At 39.3% G+C, this 23,906-nt stretch overlaps 1 pseudogene across 1 annotated transcript; it reads right to left on the bottom strand.

The window, feature by feature from the left end:
- Window positions 1-1,556: 1,556 nt before the first annotated feature.
- On the bottom strand, window positions 1,557-16,290 carry LOC145792682 (protein kinase and PP2C-like domain-containing protein; annotated as a pseudogene). Its single transcript, XR_014332427.1, has 13 exons — window positions 16,161-16,290; window positions 15,872-15,989; window positions 14,615-14,781; window positions 11,072-11,139; window positions 10,736-10,947; window positions 10,355-10,366; window positions 10,197-10,248; window positions 8,582-9,129; window positions 8,137-8,206; window positions 7,809-8,028; window positions 7,542-7,646; window positions 4,462-4,557; window positions 1,557-1,929 (listed from the first exon to the last, which is right to left on the bottom strand). The product of XR_014332427.1 is annotated as a protein kinase and PP2C-like domain-containing protein (transcript).
- Between the last annotated feature and the right edge of the window lie 7,616 nt (window positions 16,291-23,906).

The following is a 23,906-nucleotide window of genomic DNA, read 5'->3' as shown; positions in this document are numbered from 1 at the left end:
ACTTATTTAGAAGTCATATCACCTCTCTATCACATCACTTAAACCCAACCCATACCCAACTCATATTTTATAAAAAGTCAAAAAGTGCACTTATTTAGAATATCCCAAAAGTGTATTGTTTTGATTTTCCTCAAATATTTAGGTTGTATTCGGTTGATAAATTTTAGTAAGGATTTGAAAAGAAAAAGGAAAAGTTCTGTGAAATGTAGATAAAATGTAACTATATTTTATTCGCATTTTACATACTTTTTCCCTTTCATTTGCTAAATCTCCAACCAAATTTATTAACCAAGATAACATTAGGAATGTTTGGTTAATGATTTATAGTTGTGTTTGATTATCACGAATAGTAGTGGTTGTTATTTTTTGTTTTTTTGTTTTTAGAATTGTGTATAGTAGTTGTCTTGGTTTAGAAATTTTGTGATCCTAGATTATGATATAGTAGTGATGGTTATGAACCAAATAAATGGCAGACATTAATTTTTACTGCTAGAGGGTGGGTCTAGCGAAAAGCTGAGGAGTTCGCAACAGCTAAATCATGATCTTCGGACAAGCTCATATTGACACAAGGTTGCCTATTTTCAATGCTGGGAGTGAAGCAAGAAAAATCTCTCATTTGAGGCCTTTCACAGCCAGAATAATATCAACAAGCCTGAAACTCTAGTTAATAAATCAAAAGAGGGATGAACCTGAGAGATAATAAGAAGAGGAAATATCTTTACGCTTTACTAATATAATTATATAGGTTTTCTTACTTTCTTCGCATGCTTTCGGCGTCGTGCTCATGTCGTGACATTTTGAATGTGTCAAAATTATCTTAATAATAACCTAACTCATGTATTATTTCGTGTTATTGTGTCATGTCATTTCTGATTTGTATCCGATTTGTATAGTATTAACGTGTCATGTAAAAATATTTTACCATAAGCTAAAAATATCAAGCGTACAAAAAATTAAAAAAAAAAATTTCTTCACAATTTAATTTTTATGAAACTAATCTATATTGAATGAAATTATTCATAAGAATATTTGATTTCAATTCAATTTGATTTTCTTAATTTACAAAAACAATATCTTATTATTATATATATATATATTTTTACTAAATTAACTCAAACAGTAGACAAATAGATTTTCAATTGAAAACAAAAACAAAACCTTTATTAGCTTTAAAATCCTATTTTACATGCTTTTTTCTTAGTTAGATGGAGTTATATAAGAGATTAAAAAATGTCATAACACCCTTTAATAGAAATAATATTAAATATGTAACTAATTTTTCATTATATCGATTATTCGTGTCAGCTTTGTTCAATACAAATTCGACAGTAATCCAACCTATTTAATATTCGTGCTAACGAGTCGTACCATATACATATTCATGTAGATTTGAATCGTATTATCATATCAAAAATTCCTGCCTTAATCATGTAGTACAGTTTAATTTTAATGAAGTGTTCATGCCTTTTGGGGAGAGAGAGAGAGAGTGTGTGTGCGCGCGCGCGCACTGTGAACACATTAAACATCTATTAACAATATTATTCCATACATGCACATTGAAATCCAATAATACAAGCATATGCTTTGTGTAGTTTCCCACTAAAAATAAATGTACACATACAATTTCCACAAGACGAGGAGGTAAACCTTTTCCTACCACCTCTGGTTCATTTCCATGTCTCACTAAAATTAATTTCATAGATACAAAACAATTTGTATAAGAATACCATCAAACCTAGTAAATCCTCTCTGCAGTAGATACAGGATGCAGGAAAACGACAATAACAGTTATATTATCTTTGCTTCCACGTTCAGCAGCCTCGGTTGCCAATCTCTTTGAGCACATCCTAGGCTCTTTCACTGTGTCCTTTATTATGCAAACAATCTCTGCGTTGCTCATAACATCCCAGAGCCATCGCTAGCCATAACCTGACAGTCGAACACATATTGTTACTCTCTCTATAAAAATGTGATATGCTAACAAGTCACAACCATCCGTCATAAATAAAGCAAAATTTTGAAAATGGTCTGATTACAAATGAAACATACATCATAAGCATTTGAATTAAATAAGAATTATTGGGAAAAGCATAAAGGTCGCAAAATTATCTAGGGTTTTACTTCCTACCCCCCTTTTCAGCCACTGTAATTTTTTTCAAAAGATCATTTTTTAGAGATCACTAAACTAAAAGAATATAACTCCAAGTTCAGAAATATGAGAAGCATGTGAAGGTAGGTGTTAATAGTTGCTATTGGTAATATGACAAGAAGGTTGAATATGAAGAGATAATAAAAATAGAAAAGAGAGAAGAAAGAACACAAGAAGTTAATGTGGTTCAGTCAATCTTGGCCTACGTTCACACATACAAAGCCCTATGGGCTACATCTTTTATTCACACTACTTAATCCTCTTGATTACATGGTACACCATATATATAAAGTGGGAGATACAATCAAATCCCTTCAGTTATGGATCTTCATATATTCTGATATCTTTAACACTATAATGTTATCTCAAACTTAACCAGTCCCAAATATACTAGAGAGGTTATCTTCCTAATATTAGGTACGGACTGTCTCACTTTTACATGTAGTTCTATGGAAGTTCAATCGTCAGAACACTCTCTCATTCTAGGCTTACTCCACACCCTCCCTGTATTGTCTTATTTCAATGCTTTGAAACCATGAGGTGTGAATGGGGAGGGAAGAGATAGGGCAAGGTCGCTAGAATTTTTTTATTTTTAGAACCGAAAAACAAAGGCATAAACCATAATCGTTCAAATTGTGGTATACGATCTCTTTTGAATAAGTTTGATCTGAGTGCCTACCTGTGTTATGCACTAACAAACGAAAAGCATAATACAAATTAGAATAATTACAAGTCTGCCAAGATAATTTTTTTTTTTTTTTTTTGATAACTCAGCATCTGGCCCACTAGACCGACTACTCCGGAAGACCAATCCCACCATCCACTAGTGGGGGGTCGGGGCAAAGTCCCAGAAATTGTTTGCACTTAGAAGATTTTGAAGGGAGCACACCCCAGGCCCAGGTCTTGACCACTAGGCCAACCCCTTGGGGTTAGTCTGCCAAGATACTTGTATTCTATTTTAACTGTAAACATAACAAAAGAATAAGGGTTGAATTCAAGAAGCCTCAAAATGCTTCAAATGAAAGAGAAATTAGACCTATGGTTTAGTTTTGATATTGTCTATGATGCTTTTGTTGGTTGTGTTTTACAGTGATATATGTTTGATATTTCACAATACAAAATTAGTGAGTGGCTAGCAAATGATAAACTTGTACTTTGAATTGTCAATATCCTTTGGTGTTGGCAATAGCTTAATGAAATATGAGAATGTAACATGATTTTGTCATGAGTATTTGATGAATAATTCATTACAAAAGGAGTACAAGTGTTTTAAAAGTTTTACATTTTTCCTGCTGTGATGATTGAGATTAAAAAGCTCCAAAATAAGTCTTTGATATTTGTTTTGTGATTAAATGTTCATTATCTAAATTATTTTGGAGTTAGAAAGGGTTTTGGATGAGTTTGAGATGCTTAACACGTGAAAATCTTAAAAACATTGAAGGTCTTGAGTCGACCTCAAATAAATGATTCAACCCTGAACTCCAGTTGTCGTGCAGATAAAAGGATTAGTCAACTCCTTGACAAAATAAATCGAATCCCTTAAGAAAAGTTCTGAGAGCTTCAGATTTCACCTAGATTCAAAATAAGTTGACTCCTTCGTCGCGAAATTTAAATTCTAAAATATGCAACAGCTACTTCGTTTCAACTGCTAGAGACGCCTTTACTGCACTGGAATGACCAAAATGAGACGAAGGGCTAGAAAACAAGATTTTTACATGTCTACAAACATGGGATGAAGGATTAAATGTAATACCCATCAAGATCTTTCAAGTTTTGAGCTTCAACTTCCATATTCTTTTGCTTTTGAGCTTTGTTGTTTAAATTCAACTCCTTAAAAGTTTATTGTTCTAAAACCTTGTGTTACTTCTTTTCCACATCATTCGTAAAAGGGTTTTTAAACTATTGGGATTAATGGAGTGTTTGTGGGAAACACTTGGAGAAAGTCTTGTTCTGTAAGGCTACAGATTTCAAACTTCAATAATATATCTCAGGATTATTCAATTGTCTTGCTAATAACATTTCCAAGTACGGGACCTCCTAAATTGGGGGCCTACAAATTTCAAATTGCAAGAACATGAATTGTGCTATGATCATCCAGGCACTACAGAAAATTGTGTTTGGTAATGGCATATAGAACAAATGCTTTTAAAGTGATTAAAGCAGATGCAACTGCAGTTATTTAAAATTTCTGATTTCCCTGGAAACTGTACATAAAAGTCTATTTAGAAGCCACAAATCCATTTATTAGTTTCTCGTAGCACACAAATAATAAACCCCAGATAACAGAAGATTATCAGATTAAAGGACCTTACCAAGTATTCATCTTCTACAAACAGTATGGTCTCAGTTATCTCAGGTTCTGCAATCATAGCAGGCTTCAGATCATCATCACCAATAGACTGCGTAACCTGTACAAAATATGTAATTAATAAACTTCAAATTCAACCACAAATTATTGATTATTGCTTTCACATCATGTTGAATACTGGAAGCACGGGCAAAGAGTGGGGCCGGGCAGGGACCATGTGTTCCTGTTTACCCATCCTCTTCTTGTTTCTTTATTTTTTAAATCTAGTTTACAGAAACCTCATTAAATAGAAACCAACCTTTTGTTTCTAATTCATTATTTAGAATTTAAAAAATAAAATAAATAAAATATCAGCTATTAGCTCAGTGCTATCTCTTAATACCCAAAAAGATAAGGTGCAAGGTTCAGGCCTTCACAAGACATGAAGGAAAAATAAAAATAAAGGAATATATAACTTTAACAAATTAAAGAAAAAATGTTTGCCTACTGTAGGTGTGCTTTGTTGGTGGACATGCTAGCAAGTTTGGTTGAGAATTATGAATCTTCCTATACTTTAGCTACACCACACAAAGAACAAAAATCAATGTTTTAGGGTAAATTATATTAATATATATACATACATAGATACATATATATACACATATGTAGGTTTAGAGAAAAGAAAGAGTTAGGAAATGAGTTAGACTTCATTCCCTTTTATATTGATAATTCTGATCAATTACAGGCATAATTCAAGCAACTAAAAGAGGAATAAATAAGAATACAATTCATTATTTCCTATTCTACCAATTTCCTATTCTAACAACATATATATTTTTAGGGTAAATTACAGTAAACCCCTCTCAACTATGACCCATTGTCAAGTTAAAAATCAATGTTTAAAATTCAACACTCAACCCGCTTATAGTTTTGTTTTGTAACTCTAAACCTCTTCTGTCATCACACCGGTAGTCATTTGGCATAAATGTATCATACTGTAATTAAAAATTTATGACTAAAAAAGCCTTATTATATATACATACATTGTATATATATACACAACCAGCAACTCTACATGGCCAGAAATGCCCAGCCATAACTAGAAACTCTCATGGCTAACACCAACTAGAGAACCCTTATTAGCCAAGCGATTATGATTTGATAAAAAAGTTTCACAGCAAAAGAATTGAGGGTTTTGATGGTGATACGTTGATTAGGTGGGGCGATTTTAGTGGGCATATGTTGAATTAATATAGGGCTTTTAGTGTTGAGGGGTTTCAATGTATATTGGGGTGTTTGATCAATGGGAGGGAGGCTGTGGGCAAGGGGTTTCGGCTTGGTGGGAATCGAAAGGGGAGGTGGTGAGTGGTGGGGGAAATAAGGTGGTGGTGCAGAGATGGGAGGAGGGAGGAACAATGAAGGAGATGCCATTGGTTAAAGAAAGAAAAAAAAAGGAGTTGGTGTAGGCTGGAAGAGGAGTTGCATGTGGCGAGTGAGATGAAGAGAGGTGGGCCATTGTCTTCAACCACCGTTGTCACCATTGCCATTGCCATTGCCATAAGCTGTTGTAGCCACTGCCAACCCCTCATCTCTCTCTCTCTCTCTCTCTCTTCAATGAGTTCAAAACCCCAAGCCCTTAAACAACAACCCTATATCCATTGCCACCCCCAAACTTCACTCCCTTTGTTGATCATTAGGTCCTGCAAAAATATGGGATTGTTGTGGTGATTCATAGTGGCTGACTTTACTCCCTTTGTCAAATGAATTTGTTGTGTTTGTTAATCGGAATTGTGGAGACACTGTGGAATCAAGGGTTTGGGATTGAATTGATTTAATTAGGGTTTGGAAGAAATTAGGTAGTGGTTGAAGAAGATAATGGTAGTCTGGTAGCAATACAATTGAAGGGTAAAAGGGTAACTTAATAATTTCTGTTAACAGTGTTAATGACTTTTGCAATTCATATACTACAAGGGGGGTAAGTGTTGCCTTTAAAACATTAAGGGGGCAACTCAAAAATAGGTCATAGTTGAGGGGGGTTTAATGTAATTTACCGTATTTTTTTATTGTACTGTTGTGAGCTGATTGTAAAGTGTAATGTATATACCTAAAAGTTGTACCTGTACTATTTCTTTTGTGTAATGTAATGGGATTTAAGTAGGGAGGAAAGAGAGTTCGGTGTGTGCTACTTTTATACACTAGGATTATAAACACACACACATATGAAGCAAGTCTTGTTATTGAAATTTAAATCATTTGCTTTGCTATTCGTTTCCATTTTTGTTGTTGAACCCTTGAACACTAAATTAGGCTTTAAAACATACATCAATCACCCTACTCTTTTGAATCAGTCCACATCTAATATGAACTTACAATAGAAGATCTCACTATTTTAACTTAATAATCTTAACTAGCCTTAAACCCTTAACCATCATGCCTTAGATTTCTAATCTGAAATTGGGGTGTGACAACCTGCCACTGATTTGCCCCAAAAATCCTAACCTCAAGGAGCAACCACTCCTATTCACCAGTCTCTAGACCTCCAAAAGCCTATGCGCCCTCTGAGAGGTTGAGACTGCCCAAAAGACCTCTCTTCAGGAATTAAGAAGCTTCTTTTGAGCCAACAAAGGAACTTCAAATCCCAACATCAGGGATCTTTGCAGAGATCTACCCTTTTTTGCGACCCACATCTTCTTGCGATCAACCCCGTCAACAACCACATCGAATGCTTTGAGCCCAACTTGCATAATGTTCCTCTTCATGGTGACAACTGATGAACCCTCCATACAACTACCAGCCGATGCAGGACACAAGGAGCCTCCTCGCTACGCTCAGAAGTTGGAGTAGGATTCGAGGACCAACTCCTTACCTTTTATATTTTCGCTCATGTTTTAGTGATCATAAGTATTTTTGATAATCATAATGCTCAAGATATCCCTAGATATGGGTTGTAGTGGTGGTTCATGTGTCTTAACACTTGGTGCAAAAAGAATTTGACGAAACAAATAAGTTTATATTATATACTTCCTCACAATAGACAACCATATTAGAAGACAATAGTCTACACATTTTTCTAGAATATCGTTAAGCAAAGGATAAGAAGAAAACCTGGAGAGCAGCAGGCCCAACCCTCCACGTGTCAACTTGCCATTTGACCTGTCTCCCTTCACTGATAATACGTTCTCTCTCCTCAGGACAACTTGCAACATGATCCTACAGCGTCAAGTTGAATTAGTTGGAGAACAATTTAACCCATTTGGGTAAGCAAAGGAGACAATTTTTAATAAAATAAGTTAAAAAAAGGTCCCATGTTTTATTCTAATAGAATGTTTCAACTACACAGTCATTTAGTTGATAAATCAAGTCCGATCTCACCTTACTTAGAGCATAAGCACTGCCAGCTCGGCATAGCATTGCCCTGCAATCGCCAGCATTAGCAACAAAAAGCTTGTTTCTGACTATAAGAGCCACAATGGCTGTGCAACCAGGATGCCAGTCTTTCTGAATAACTCCCTTAGATTTACGATGGGAATCCAATTCATTCCTGAATGCAACATCTATCTTGACAAATGCTTCTAGTAATGCATCGGACGGACTGCATTGTTATCAAATACAAAATAAAAATATGTACTTCTTATTAAATACATTCATATATAGATTATAGAATGTAAAGAGCCCACGAGAATAATAGAATGGAAGAAACCTTTTTATGGAACCAAGACTTTGCAAAAATCCTGGTAGAGCTCGAGCAGAAAACTCAGCAGCTGCTGCACCTGCATTTGATCTTGCCATTTTTATTGTAATCTAGAGCAACTAATGCACGACACATAGGCTATGTTTGGAAACAACCAAAAAGAATTATAAAAAAAAAAAGAAAAAAAAAAGGAATTCTTCAAGAATTTAAACATTAATTTCTTAAAACTAATTTCCAAATAATTCCATTTTGTAATAGTTGGGCTTTGTAATGCTCATTATGTCATTCTGGTTTCATTAAGAAACACTTCAAGGGATGCCCAAGCAATTGTTTATTAATTAATATTGTGATCACCCACATGAGCTTTAGTTCTCATTAAAATCCACTGTTGCTTGAGTTTGGTACCAAATACACCAATAGGATGAAAATAAGTAGCTCTTAATTTATGACGCACCTCGATGACCATCAAAGATTCCAAACACATGGATATCCTTCTCACCGCACATACGGGGGCATAAGAAAGTGAGTGTCCTCCATTGTCTCCCTTCTCCCACAAGTACCGAAGGATCCCCAAGACAACACTGGATGGTATGCTGAAGGATCAGTAAAAGGATCAGGCCAAATTCTGACACCAGAATCAGCTGCGAGACAAGATCTCTTTGACAGGTTTTCACCCTCAGTAAACCAGTTAATACTTTTTTGATAAGCAAGAAGGCTCGGGATGCCCTCATCACCAAGAGGGATAGAGGGGTCAACAAGTGCCTTTTCCTTTTCGTCTTCCTCTACTCTCTTTCTGCATTCCAAGATGGGATCAAGTTCCAGAATAATATCATCAAAAGAAGGCCTATTTTGGGGATTTGCATCCCAACATCTCTGTATCAAGGACGGGAAACCTGTTGGTGCAGACGAGCTGTGACCAGCAAGAGCAGGTCGCAATCCTTCAGACACCACGGCTGCTGTAAGTTGCTGTTCAGTATAGTTCATTTCCAGCACAGCGTGGGCCTGCAAGCAGATCACATGATGCACAACCATGTTAAAAAGCATAGTTGACAGGTCAAATGATTAGGGGGCATTCAGTCAGATTAAGATGTAAGATATTATCTGTGAAGAATTGGACGTCCAGAAGAAACTTAACTTCAACAGAAACCTTTTTTCTGTAATACAATTTTTAGAATATGAAAATTATATGGGAAACCTGAACCCTGATAAGCAGTTATATGCATGAACATATGTGTGCTCATAAACTGAATGACAAGAAAAATGAGGAATGGTATGAGAAGTAATCTAGAAAGCAGGAAGAGAAATACCACTAGATGTTAAATGAGATTGAACAACACAGAGTGGCTGAAAATGAGAGAGCTTAGCGTGGTGGTCAAACTACATGACCTTCAACACAGAGTGGCAGGAAATATACCCCAAGTCCCAGAAAATGAGTTCATGCCACGCTTGCCTGAAACTGCTGTGGTTAAACTGCAGGATTCAAGTGTTCCACTTGTCTTAATCACCATGGTGGTCAAACTACATGTCCTTCAACTCTGCGATAGTAACACTGTGCCATTCGTCCAATAGCCAAGTCAAAGAGGCAGGACTTATATATGCTGAAGTATTCAACATAGCACCTCGGAAGATTTTGTGGTTTGGTGGCTAGAGACTAAAGTGTTGATCACTACGACACCCCCGTGAGTGCCACTTAAGCCAGCCTTACTGAGAGAGAGATACCACACCATTGGACCTTTTGTGTGGATGCTCAGGGATCAAGGCAAATCCTAAGGGATTGATACACAACCACATGTTGTGGCATATCCTAATGGAATACAGAAATATCTAGGAAATTTGTTATGGGTCTTGTGACCCCCCTCTTATAAATAGGAGTTAGCACCCCTTACATCACCAGCACTTTCGGGGCACGTAACATCAACATCAAGGAGGTGCCAAACTCCTCAGACATTTACTTCATCTATGCTATTACTGGCCCACACACATTTCTACACCTCCACTCGCAAGAGTGATAATTTAACAGCCATATAGCCATGTAAACAGTGAGTTATAGTAAAAGGAAAAAGTCAAACCTGCGCTTCTGCACGAAGATCCGTATATGGGACAACACCAGTAAGCAGTTCACTGCAACACATCGAAATCAAATTTCATGTTTATATGAAATTATATAAAATAAATTCTTCTACATGTCATTGCAAATGATAATGATCTATCAAATCCCAAGTTCTACGACAAGGTAGGACTGTAAGAGAAATAAGCTGCCTAGATAACAAAGCAAAAGACTCGGTCTATACATACTATCTAGCATTGAAATGTTATCCCCGAATCTAACAATATAAAGTACATGCATACCCTTCTTGTTATTACATTGCCACGAAATTTGTTAGATAAAGTGAATTAAGGCATTCATGAATGATCAAGATGACCAATCATTCTATTTGCTTTTCGACAAGTACGACATGAAAATAGTCAGCCCAAGAAAATAGTGTTTAATCCATTATTAGACACTCTAAGAAGTATGGACATGGACAAGAGACACGATAGAGATATGACATGGACACGCTAGCACAACAAATTTCAAAAAATGCAAGATGCAACACGTGAAGGACACCCGCAACTATATACATCTGACTTTTCATTATGTATCTCCTTTCTCAATATTTCAGGCGCCATATAAATGAGTGTGCCGACCATATTCTTTTTATGGAAACCACCAGTTGGCTTTCCAAATGACCTCCAGTTCTCCATAGAAACTCGTTTAAGATCTTTCTTATATTCTGCTAAACCAAAGTCTGCCAGATGTGGACGAAGGTTTTCATCAAGCTGCCAAAAAAAAAAAACTGAGGCACCAGCAACATATTATTCAACCACTTCAATAGGAAACACAAAATCTTACCCACAAAAAGATCAGAAACAAAACAAATCAGAAAATGATGATGGCCTTTACAAGAATATTTGCTGGTTTTACATCCCTGTGTACAATCCCAAGTTTATGTAGATGTTGCAGAGCTTTAGCTGTAAAATAGGAAACATGATCATTATAACTTTAGTATAAACCTTATCATACGTTCATAAAACAGAGAATCAAAACAAAGGGACAGACATACAGCAATAAGCTTATCCAATGCCAATAATCAGCAATCAATCTTTTCCTATGGGACCACATTACATCAAACCCCTCTTGTCGGAGAAAACCCATCTCGAGTTTGAAGAGATGTTTACGTTTCAAAAAATTGCTCCAAAGTTTCATCAAAGAGATGTACTCGGATTTAGCTTAGTTTGGTACTTTGGTTAGAAAAAATTTCAAGTGATATAACTCAAATGGAGAACTTTACTACATTCAGCCCAAACTCCCAAACAAGTAAACTGGTTTCTCATAGGAATTCCATCAAAACACATGTGGTACCAAGCAAAGAGTAAACAAATTAAGTAATTGGACACGGATGAAATCCTCATCATCATCATCATCATCATCATCAGCAGCAGCAGTAGAGAAGAAAGAGAGAAGGCAACATCAGTGACAGAGGAAAGATCCAACAACAGTTAGGGAGAAGAGAAAACAACAGCTACAACAGAGAACAGACAGATCAGCAGTAGCAGGAGTAGTAGCAGACGCGGGGAAGTAGATAATAGATTCAAAGAAGAAGCGGAGAATAGAAGCAACATCAGTGAAGAAGAAGAAAGAGAAAGCAACAGGGGAGAGGAAGAAGAAACCAGCTGGGAAGATGAAGAAGAAGAAAGCAGTAAAGAAGAGGAAGAAGAAGCGAAGCTAAGCTATGCAGAGAAGGAGAAAGAACCAGGGAAGATGCAGAAAAGAGAAGAATATGCAGAGAAGAGAGAGACAAAGGAAGCAGAAGATGTTGAGAGAAAGAAACAGAGAAGAAGCAGCGAGAGCTGAAACCAAAACAAATTTGGAATTTCTAAATTAATGAGACAAGTAATTTGAAGAGGTTCAGTAGTTACCATTAAATCCATAAAGTAATTCCAAGAATTTTCAGCTGAAACTTAAAGAGGTATCTAATTAGGACGTCTACCTAAGATGCTGAGTAGCAATACCAAATTTTAAAATTGGCGAGGTTTTTTTCCTTTTGGATGATGAAGAACCTCTCCAAGACAGGGTCTAGATGCCAGCAAGAGCTGAACCCAAAACATCTGAGTTTATATCTCACTCCTTTGACTACTAGGCTATCCATGCAGGTTAAATTGGTGAGATGTTGGAAATAATTTAGAAAAATTAATATTATTTGCATTATTTATTCATGAATGTTTTAAAAATTGAAATCATATTCCACGTTAGCTATTCCCATGTTTTACAGAAATTCAAGGATATTTATCAAAATTTTTGAAGAGCATTATGTCCATCGTGACATAAATACTTCATTATCATCACTCATATGTTTAGACATTCTTATAAATCTTGTGCAACATGCTAAAACTTACCAATAAGTTAATCTCTTTATTTTATTTTGGTCAATGGTCAATAACCTAATCTAAGTTTGGGTTCCCTTCTCTAGATGCATCAGGAATAATCTATTCAAAATTGACAAAAAACACTACTAATTCCTATATGTTGAAAAAAACAATACTTAAGAACACAACATGGTAGTAGATTGCACATCCTTAATCATTGACAACGTATGTTTTATGGAATGTGTGTAAAATCTAAGCCAATGCTATCAAAAGCGTGCTTAGGCACGCACCTAGGCACAAAGTGTAGTAAGGTGCACCTGAGGGCCAGGGTAGGGTAAACTATAGCGGTAGGTAGGTCAAAATTGTCAGGTTTATAGTAAAGTAAAGTATAAAATTGTATCACTAAATTAATTAAGTTTAAAAGCAAGAATTCACACTCAAAACCCGATCCATTGCCATCCTTGAGGTGAGATGACATTAACGAAGCGCATCCGAGGCATGCGCCTATTTCAATTGCTCCTAATTTGTTAAAGACATGATATCAACCCTTCAATCAAATGAAGTCCATTGTAATTTCATTTGTTCCTATAAAAGCCTCTCGAATAAATAGAAAACTCCAACCTTAATCAACAAAATAAAGTTACATACCAAAGCATTTACATTTTGATTTTCATATCATTTTTTTAAATTTTTTTATTACCTTTTTTCCCTCTAGACGGTGACAATCGTCAAATAGTAATTTGCAGCCTTAAGTGTTTATCTATGAAGCATGGGTGCGGGTACGGGTACGATATGGGTACACCGATACGGAAAATTCTTTAAAAAGTAGGGTACTAGTACGGCTGGGTACATCAATTTTACGTCAATTTTTTTTAATTTTTTTAAAAATTTATAGCCAAACATCCAACATACAAATCAAAATTTCAATATCAAAACTAAAATGAGAACAACTTGTAAAAGTTATACAATTATTTTTTTTTCTTTTTTGATCGTCTAAAACAGGATACAAAAGAGACCAAAACCATGACTCATAGGTAAAGAGTGTTGGAAATAAATTACTTGATATTTTCAAAATTGAAAGAATAATAATAAAGGCTGCAATAAATTCTAGCATCTGAGGGGAAAAAAAAAAAATTTCATTTTGCCGTACTGGTGTCGTACCCATGCCATACCCACAATGTACCCATGACGTACCCAAATGTATTTGCCGTACACGGCATTTATTCGGCGTACCCGGTATGTGTACTGCCGTACCGGTACTCGTACCCGCACCCGGTAAGTACCCAGTACTCGTACGACACCATTTTTGGAGTATCGTACTTCATAGGTGTTTATTGTTTAATGGCTTAATTTTTATAATTGTTATTATTATTTTTTTTGATAAATATTATTATTATCATTATTATTATTATTATTATTGCTAGGGGTTGTTGGAGTTTTGCTCCTGACACAAATCTATGATTTAAGTTACAATTTTACTCCTTCAATTGCATCTAAACAAAAACTAGGGCTAAAATTTTTGTTTTCGTCCAGAATTGAAAAGATGCTTCGAAAACAATTTAGGTTCAATAGAAGGCTCTGTTTAAAGGATTTACTACATTTCTTTATTTATTATTTTTCCAAAAAAGACTAAATGTCCAAGAATTTCGAAAATTTATCATTTGTAATAATTGTGACAGAGCACGAGTAGTACCATTAGCAACACTCAAAGTAAAAAAGACTTCAAGCAAGAAAAACACCAATGGAAAGATTCACTATATAACTTTACAGTAGTTAGAAACCTAAACCTGAAATCTACACCACATCACTAACATGTCATCAATGTGAACTAAGCACCTATAAGAATCATCTCAAGTAATTTCATATTACCTAAACAAATCATAACAGGTAATAAAACACTATGAGTTTATGAGTGTCATGTTCAGCCTAACCTATACTACTTATTTACCCTTAATAAGAGGAATTTTGCACATAATATCACAAAGAAAATACAAAGAATTTCAATGACGAGTAAGGAATTAAGGTTTACTTCACAAAATTAAAACAAACTCAAATGAAGCCAAGATCATCAAAGACATACCTAACTGGACTGAGATGGTGAGCACTTGATCAAAAGTTGGATTCCACTCTTCCATGTGTAGTTTCTCTGCCAAATTTAGGGACTCATAGAATTTGAAGAAAAACATGTAATTTGGAGGCTTTGCATGTGCTGCAACCAATGTGGCGATTCCTGGATGATCTAACTTGCTTCATCATCACATCATATAACCAAATTGTCAAAAAAGAATCCCGCATATCACATGTAGACATTCAAATAAACAAACCAAATACACATACATAAACATCTACACACATAAATTCATATATAAGCGCATATTTTATACTATTATTAGAAGGAAACACCTTAATTGATGTCCCTGACAGATTTTTAGTATGCCTGAATTACCCTGTGCTCAAACATCTTTGGATTCTATTTTGATTTGCACAGAATGATAAAATGGTAAAACTACCTAAAACCACCTCAACATCCTTTTCCAGAACCAATATCCCTCTCCTCCCCCAAATGCATCATGGCCAGCCCCAACCTTGAGGCAAGACCACCAAGGGCCTCCAAATTTTAACAAAATTTAGGGGCCCCTAATTAATTTTAACTCTTATAGCATTAGTAGGCTCAAAAATAAGGATTCAGTACAACTAATCTAACTTCACAATCTAAACTAAAGGGTCCTTCTAGATTATGCAAGCTTAATTAGTAATTTTGCATTAAAAAATGTGAGAAAAGTAATATTTAACTGATACACTGTTGTAGTTGGTTCAATTTTTATTTGGTATTATTTAACTGATACCTTTTTGTAAACTGAATTTGGTCAAATTATAAAACTAACAAGACAATATTCTTATCATTTTGAGCTCTTGTAATGATTTTTCTTCGTGTCTTAATTTGTGTAAGTAAATTTTAGTAATTATATCTGCAAGCTAAATTTGTGTGGGTAATAGCAAATTTAAATATATATATATATATATATATATAAAATGTAAATACTTACTATTTTACATGCAATTTTTTTAATGATTATATATAAAAGGCTCCAATTTCAAGAGTCCTCTTAGGGCTCCAACAACTCAGGGTAGGCCTTGATCATCGCACTATAGTTGGTTACTTACATAGTGAGACACACACACACATGTATATACACACAAAAAGGGGTTTTGTTAATTTGGAATTCACGTAAGGCAGAGATAGAAAATGAGAAAAGGTGGAGAATATTTGTGTGCTAAATAGGACAAAATGAGCTACTGTATATATGGAGAGAGAGAGAGAGAGAGTAGAAATGACCACCGCATTTGCAATTCCTTGTGGAATTTATCAATGTGATCAGAGGTAGACAAAATGGGTTTTTTCATAGCAACCTTGTTTCCATCCAAAACAGCTTCATAAACCACACTTTCTGCTCCTGAAACAGAATGAATACACACCAATTCAGTTTCACATTCACAACAACAAAGCCAATGTGAGAGCAAAGCCAAAGAGGGGTACAAATTAAGGGCCACAAATTAAGCTTTCTCTTTGAATTGCAATTGAGAAACAAAAAAACAAATACACACATATATACATTGATTGATACCTCGAGCAATTGGGTTTAAGAGAGAGTAGGAAGAAGGTGGGAGATGCAGAGGAATTGAGTCGCTCCGGCAGCAACCCCGAATGCATGTGTTTGGCTCCACAATCTCCACCCCCATATCTCTCTCTCTCGCCTCTCACCCATGTATATATTTATATGTTTATGTATATGTAGAAGAGGGTGGAAAAACGAAGCTTCGGGTTGGGCTGGGATGGAGAGGATGAAGATAGATTATTTTGGTAGCTCGGTTAAAAAGTTGAATTTTTATTTTATTTTATTAAAATTGTACGAGCACGAAATAATCTGTCTCGTATAATTCTGTTGATTAAGTTTACACTCCTTCAAACGTCCTCGTCTTATCACTTGAAAATACAAACGTGAGTTAGCTGGTGGGTGTGTGCCGGAAACCCTTCCGATGCCTAAGTCAGCAAATAGACTATAGACACAAAAGCTCTGTGTATTTGAGAATAAGAATTGTGATACCTGTACGTAGGTCCTATCATGAGCTTTTATAGATTCCACCTGGCACAACCTTAGTAGGACTCCAGCTCTCCTTATAAGAGTCCTCCTAATAATCACACTCCCAAGGATAATCCCTATCCTCATAACATCCTACTCACTACCAACCAAGTGAGACGGCTCTAACCTCCTGCCTTAGCTCGGTAGTACACTCAATTGAGCTAGCCTGCCCCTGCTCTACATTGGATAGAACCAAGATGGTATTCGACTGAGATAACCTTCAGTCCAGTATGCTACAAATATACCCCAGTCCGAGTTGCTGTTTACATCTAGCCAATCTGCTCCAGTCCTTGGACTGATATCTGTACACCACAAGACCGAGCTATAAAAGCTCTTAGCTCGGCCGCAAGCGTGCCCTTACGAATTGTGGAGTCTACTTAGCTAGGCCCAATACTTAAATCAAATGGACCTAGCTCGGCCCGGTTTATGCATATAAATTATCCTCTCAATTGGCCCTTAGTTCCATCTGCGAAGCATGACTAGGATTATTACCTTCAAACCATGCTAAGATATTAGCCAAAGGGAAGTACTTCGGCTAGTCGAGCTACAAAACCCACTCGGTTTTCCCGTCTTTGACGTAGTACAACCCGCTTTTCCACGCTGCTGACACCACGCCCTTACTGGGATACGTGGCTCCCCTTGATTGCCTCTACCGCTGTGACAGCCGTCAATCATAACTTCCAAAATTTGAATAGTCCCGCCTTTTTACTTCCATTTTGCACTTATTCCCTTAGTCTTCAAACGTCCATTGTTACTGTTCATCTGCCCTCTGGAAAACCTCTCACATTTTTAACTCCAAATCCTTATCTTCTACCGCCCAGTCTCAATCCCAGTCGCAGGGGCTTGTTTGATTGAATTCTACTTTCACGCCCTTAATCTGTAAGTTCCTCATGCCATTTTCTCTGTTTTAACTGATACGCCTTTCTTTAAAGAATAGCAATTAATCTCCCATATATGCGTGTTATATGCAATAGAGACTTGAGCAAATACCATAAACCCAAAAAACCTCACGCTCAAACCTAAAGACACACTCAACTGGATTTTGAATCAGTTTAGAACATGATTTTTGATCCAAAATCGTGCTGTGACCGAACTATGAACTTGTTTGTGACCCTTAGGATAGTACTCGACTGAACTAGAAATGCATAGAACACCAACCGTGCTATAAACCTTGAGTCGGCCTTGTTTCATGGCCGAATTAGAAATGGTATGTAACGCAACTGTAACCAAGCTAGGCTGATATTACTCTGCCTATTTACTTAGCGCGGTCCAATTATCTGGGCATAACACTTTTATTTCCACTTTGTAGACTTGACTAGGTTGGCCAGGCACACCCTTGCACTTTGCCCCTGGGCGAGTTTGCTCAGCCGAGCCATCCAAAGTCACACCAGGGCCGAGCAAGGCTACCGTTCATAACAATTTTTAAACCAATGGGAAAATACCGGTTTCTGGTGGACTTGCATGGTGCCATGGCTGAATTTTGAAGGGACTACCATATTTTGTGGAAACTAGCGCGGGACTTCCGCTTTGAAAACTAAGTCGGAAAAGGTACTTTTTTCGCACTGAAGCTTGAAAACAGCCCCCGGCGGGCCGGAATGGTGTAACAATCACGAGAAGGCCCGGGGAACACCCCGAACATCTCAAGAGGGACCAATTTGAGCCGTGAAAGCTTAACGAACAGGCACGGGGACTCCCGATTTGAAAACTAGGTCGGAAAACACACTTTTCTAACACTTAGGTTTGGAAGTAGGCCATCGGGGGGCCAAAATTATGTAACAATCACAACAAGGCCCGGGAACACCTCAAAAACCTCGGGAGTGAAAGACGCGAGTTGTAAAAGCTTAGGGAGCTAGCACGGGGACTCCCGGTTTGAAAATTAAGTTGGAAAGAGACACTTTTTCCACGCTTAGGCTTGGAAATAGGACACCGGGGGGGCCCAAAACTGTGTCATAGTCGCGAGAAGGACCGAGAAATGCCCCAGACACCTCGGGAGGGTCCAAGAGGTAAGTTGCGGAGACTCACAGAACTAGCACAGGGCTCTCGGCTTGAGAACTAAATCAAAAAATGCACTTTTTTCACACTTAAGCTCGAAAATAAGCCGTCGGGGGCCAAAATCGTGTAACAGTCACGAGAAGGCTCGGGGAACACGTCAAACACCCCGGGAGGGACCGATGTAAGTTGTGAAAACTTACGGAACTAGCACGGCTCTCCCGGTTTGGAAACTAAGTCCGAAACGACACTTTTCTCGCACCAAAGCTTGAAAATAGTCCATCGGGGGGGCCAAAATCGGGTGACAGCCAAGAGAAGGTCCGGGGAACACCTCAAAACACCTAGGGAGGGACCAACGTGAGTTGTGAAAACTTACGAAACTCGCATGGGACTAACAGTTTGGAAACTAAGTCAAAAAATGCATTTCCTAAACACTTAAGTTTGAAAATAGGCCATCGGGGGCAAAAAAAATCCTGTAACAGTCCTGAGAAGACCCATGGAACACCTCCAACACCTCGGGAGAAACCAATGTAAGTTGTGGAAACTAGCGCAGGACTTCCGGTTTGAAAACTAGGTCGGAAAAGGTACTTTTTTCACACTGAAGCTTGAAAACAGGCCTCGGGTGGCCGGAATCGTGTAACAATCACGAGAAGGCTAGGGGAACACCCCGAACATCTCAGGAGGGACCAATTTGAGCCGTGAAAACATAACGAACAGGCACGGGGACTCTCGATTTGAAAACTAGGTCGGAAAACACACTTTTCTAACACTTAAGTTTGGAAGTAGGCCATCGGGGGGCCAAAATCATGTAACAGACGCAACAAGGGCCGGGAACATCTCAAACACCTCGCGAGTGACAGACGCGAGTTGTGAAAGCTTACGGAACTAACACGGAGACTCCGGGTTTGAAAACTAAGTTGGAAAGAGACTTTTTCCACGCTTAGGCTTGGAAATAGGACACCGGGCAGGGGGCTAAAACCGTGTCACAGTCGCGAGAAGGACAGGAAAATGCCCCAAACACCTCAGGAGGGTCCAAGAGGTAAGTTGCGGAGACTTACGGAACTAGCACGGGACTCTCGGCTTGAGAACTATATCAAAAAATGCACTTTTTTCACACTTAAGCTCGAAAATAAGCCGTCGGGGGCCAAAATCGTGTAACAGTCACGAGAAGGCTCGGGGAACACGTCAAACACCCCAGGAGGGACCGATGTAAGTTGTGAAAACTTACGGAACTAGCACGGGTCTCCCGGTATGGAAACTATGTCCGAAACGGCACTTTTCTTGCACCTAAGCTTGAAAACAGTCCATCGCGGGGGCCAAAATCGGGTGACAGCCAAGAGAAGGTCCGAAAAACACCTCAAAACACCTAGGGAGGGACCAACGTGAGTTGTGGAAACTTATCGAATTCGCATGGGACTCCCGGTTTGGAAACTAAGTCAAAAAATGCATTTCCTAAACACTTATGTTTGAAAATAGGCCATCGTGGGCCAAAAAAATTCTGTAACAGTCTCGAGAAGGCCCGTGAAACACCTGCAACACCTCGGGAGAAACCAATGTAAGTTGTGGAAACTAGCGCGGGACTTCCGGTTTGAAAACTAGGTCGGAAAAGGTACTTTTTTCACACTGAAGCTTGAAAACAGGCCTCGGCGGGCCTGAATCGTGTAACAATCACGAGAAGGCCCGGGGAACACCCCGAACATCTCAGGAGGGACCAATTTGAGCCGTGAAAACTTAACGAACAGGCACGGGGACTCCCGATTTGAAAACTAGGTCGGAAAACACACTTTTCTAACACTTAAGCTTGGAAGTAGGCCATCGGGGGGCCAAAATCATGTAACAGTCGCAACAAGGGCCGGGAACACCTCAAACACCTCGGGAGTGACAGACACGAGTTGTGCAAGCTTACGGAGCTAGCACGGGGACTCCCGGTTTGAAAACTAAGTTGGAAAGAGACACTTTTTCCAAGCTTAGGCTTGGAAATAGGACACTGGGGGGGCCCAAAGCCGTGTCACAGTCACGAGAAGGACCGGGAAATGCCCCAAACACCTCGGGAGGGTCCAAGAGGTAAGTTGCGGAGACTTACGGAACTAGCACGGGACTCTCGGCTTGAGAACTAAATCAAAAAATGCACTTTTTTCACACTAAAGCTCAAAAATAAGCCGTCGGTGGCCAAAATTGTGTAACAGTCACGAGAAGGCCCGGGGAACACGTCAAACACCCCGGGAGGGACCGATGTAAGTTGTGAAAACTTACGGAACTAGCACGGGACTCCCGGTTTGGAAACTAAGTCCGAAACGGCACTTGTCTCGCACCTAAGCTTAAAAATAGTCCATCGGGGGGGGGGCCAAAATCGAGTGACAGCCAAGAGAAGGTCCGGGGAACAACTCAAAACACCGAGGGAGGGACCAACGTGAGTTGTGTAAACTTAAGAAACTCGCATGGGACTCCCGGTTTGGAAACTAAGTCAAAAAATGCACTTCCTAAACACTTAAGTTTGAAAATAGGCCATTGGGGGCCAAAAAAATTCCTGTAACAGTCCTGAGAAGGCCCGTGGAACACCTCCAACACCTCGAGAGAAACCAATGTAAGCTGTGGAAACTAGCGCAGGACTTCCGGTTTGAAAACTAGGTCGGAAAAGGTACTTTTTTCCCACTGAAGTTTGAAAACAGGCCTCAGCGGGCAGGAATCGTGAAACAGCCACGAGAAGGCCGAGGAACACCCCGAACATCTCAGGAGGGACCAATTTGAGCCGTGAAAACTTAACGAACAGGCACGGGCACTCCCGATTTGAAAACTAGGTCGGAAAACACACTTTTCTAACACTTAAGCTTGGAAGTAGGCCATCGGGGGCCCAAAATCATGTAACAGTCGCAACAAGGGCCGGGAACACCTTAAACACCGCGGCAGTGACAGACGCGAGTTGTGAAAGCTTACGGAGCTAGCATGGGGACTCCCGGTTTGAAAACTAAGTTGGAAAGAGTTACTTTTTCCACGCTTAGGCTTGGAAATAGGACACCGGGGGGGCCCAAAACCGTGTCACAGTCGCGAGAAGGACTGGGAAATGCCCCAAACACCTCGGGAGGGTCCAAGAGGTAAGTTGCAGAGACTTACGGAACTAGCACGGGACTCTCGGCTTGAGAACTAAATCAAAAAATGCACTTTTTTCACACTTAAGCTCGATAATAAGCCGTCGGGGGACAAAATTGTGTAACAGTCACGAGAAGGTCCGGGGAACACGTCACACACCCCGGGAGGGACCGATGTAAGTTGTGAAAACTTACGGAACTAGCACGGGACTCCCGGTTTGGAAACTAAGTCCGAAACGGCACTTTTCTCGCACCTAAGCTTGAAAATAGTGCATCGGGGGGGCCAAAATCGGGTGACAACCAAGAGAAGGTCCGGGGAACACCTCAAAACACCTAGGGAGGGACAAACGTGGGTTGTGGAAACTAACGAAACTCGCATGGGACTCCCGGTTTGGAAACTAAGTCAAAAAATGCACTTCCTAAACACTTCAGTTTGAAAATAGGCCATCGGGCGCAAAAAAAATCCTGTACCAGTCCCGAGAAGGCCCGTGGAACACCTCCAACACCTCGAGAGAAACCAATGTAAGTTGTGGAAACTAGCGCGGGACTTCCGGTTTGAAAACTAAGTCGGAAAAGGTAATTTTTTCACACCGAAGCTTGAAAACAGGCCTCGGCGGGCCGGAATCGTGTAACAATCACGAGAAGGCCCGGGGAACACACCGAAAATCTTAGGAGGGACCAATTTGAGCCGTGAAAACATAACAAACAGGCACGGGGACTCCCGATTTGAAAACTAGGTCGGAAAACACACTTTTCTAACACTTAAGCTTGGAAGTAGGCCATCGGGGGACCAAAATCATGTAACAGTCGCAACAAGGGCCGGGAATATCTCAAACACCTCGAGAGTGACTGACGCGAGTTGTGAAAGCTGACGGAACAAGCACGGGGACTCTCTGTTTGAAAACTAAGTTGGAAAGAGACACTTTTTCCATGCTTAGGCTTGGAAATAGGACACCGGGGGGGGCCAAAACCATGTCACAGTCGCTAGAAGGACCGGGAAATGACCCAAAAACCTCGAGAGGGTCCAAGAGGTAAGTTGCGGAGACTTACGGAACTAGCACGGGACACTAGGCTTGAGAACTAAATCAAAAAATGCACTTTTTTCACACTTAAGCTCGAAAATAAGCCGTCGGGGGCCAAAATCGTGTAACAGTCACGAGAAGGCCCGGGGAACACGTCAAACATCCCGGGAGGAATCGATGTAAGTTGTGAATACTTACGGAACTAGCACGGGACTCCCGGTTTGGAAACTCTGTCCGAAACGGCACTTTTCTTGCACCTAAGTTTGAAAATAGTCAGTCGGCGGGGCCAAAATCGGGCGACAGCCAAGAGAAGGTCCGAGGAACACCTCAAAACACCTAGGGACGGACCAACGTGAGCGGTGGAAACTTACGGAACTTGCATGGGACTCCCGGTTTGGAAACTAAGTCAAAAAATGCACTTCCTAAACACTTAAGTTTGACAATAGGCAATCGGGGCCCAAAAAAATTCTGCAACAGTCCCGAGAAAGCCCGTGGATCAACTCAAACACATCGGGAGAAACCAATGTAAGTTGTGGAAACTTGCGCGGGACTTCCGGTTTGAAAACTAGGTCGGAAAAGGTAATTTTTTCACAGTGAAACTTGAAAACAGGCCCCGGCAGGCCGGAATCGTGTAACAATCACGAGAAAGCCCAGGGAACACCCCGAACATCTTAGGAGAGACCAATTTTAGCCATGAAAACTTAAAGAACAGGCACGAGGACTCCCGATTTGAAAACTATATTGGAAAACACACTTTTCTAGCACTTAAGCTTGGAAGTAGGCCATCGGGGGGACAAAATCATGTAACAGTCGCAACAAGGGACGGGAAAACCTCAAACACCTCGGGAGTAACAGACGCGAGTTGTGAAAGCTTACGGAACTAACACGAGGACTCCCGGTTTGAAAACTAACTTGGAAAGAGACACTTTTTCCACGCTTAGGCTTGGAAATAGGACACCGGGGGGAGGGGCCAAAACCGTGTCACAGTCGCGACAAGGACCGGAAAATGCCCAAAACACCTCGGGAGGGTCCAAGAGGTAAGTTGCGGAGACTTATGGAACTAGCACGGGAATCTCGGCTTGAGAACTAAATCAAAAAATGCACTTTTTTCACACTTAAGCTCGAAAATAAGC

Source organism: Camellia sinensis, chromosome 6 (genome assembly GCF_055761805.1).
Source record: "Camellia sinensis isolate YWXY chromosome 6, ASM5576180v1, whole genome shotgun sequence".
In the NCBI taxonomy this organism is placed as follows: Eukaryota; Viridiplantae; Streptophyta; class Magnoliopsida; order Ericales; family Theaceae; genus Camellia; species Camellia sinensis.
The sequence above is the reverse complement of the archived record's forward strand: the minus strand, read 5'-3'. Positions and strand labels throughout refer to the sequence as shown.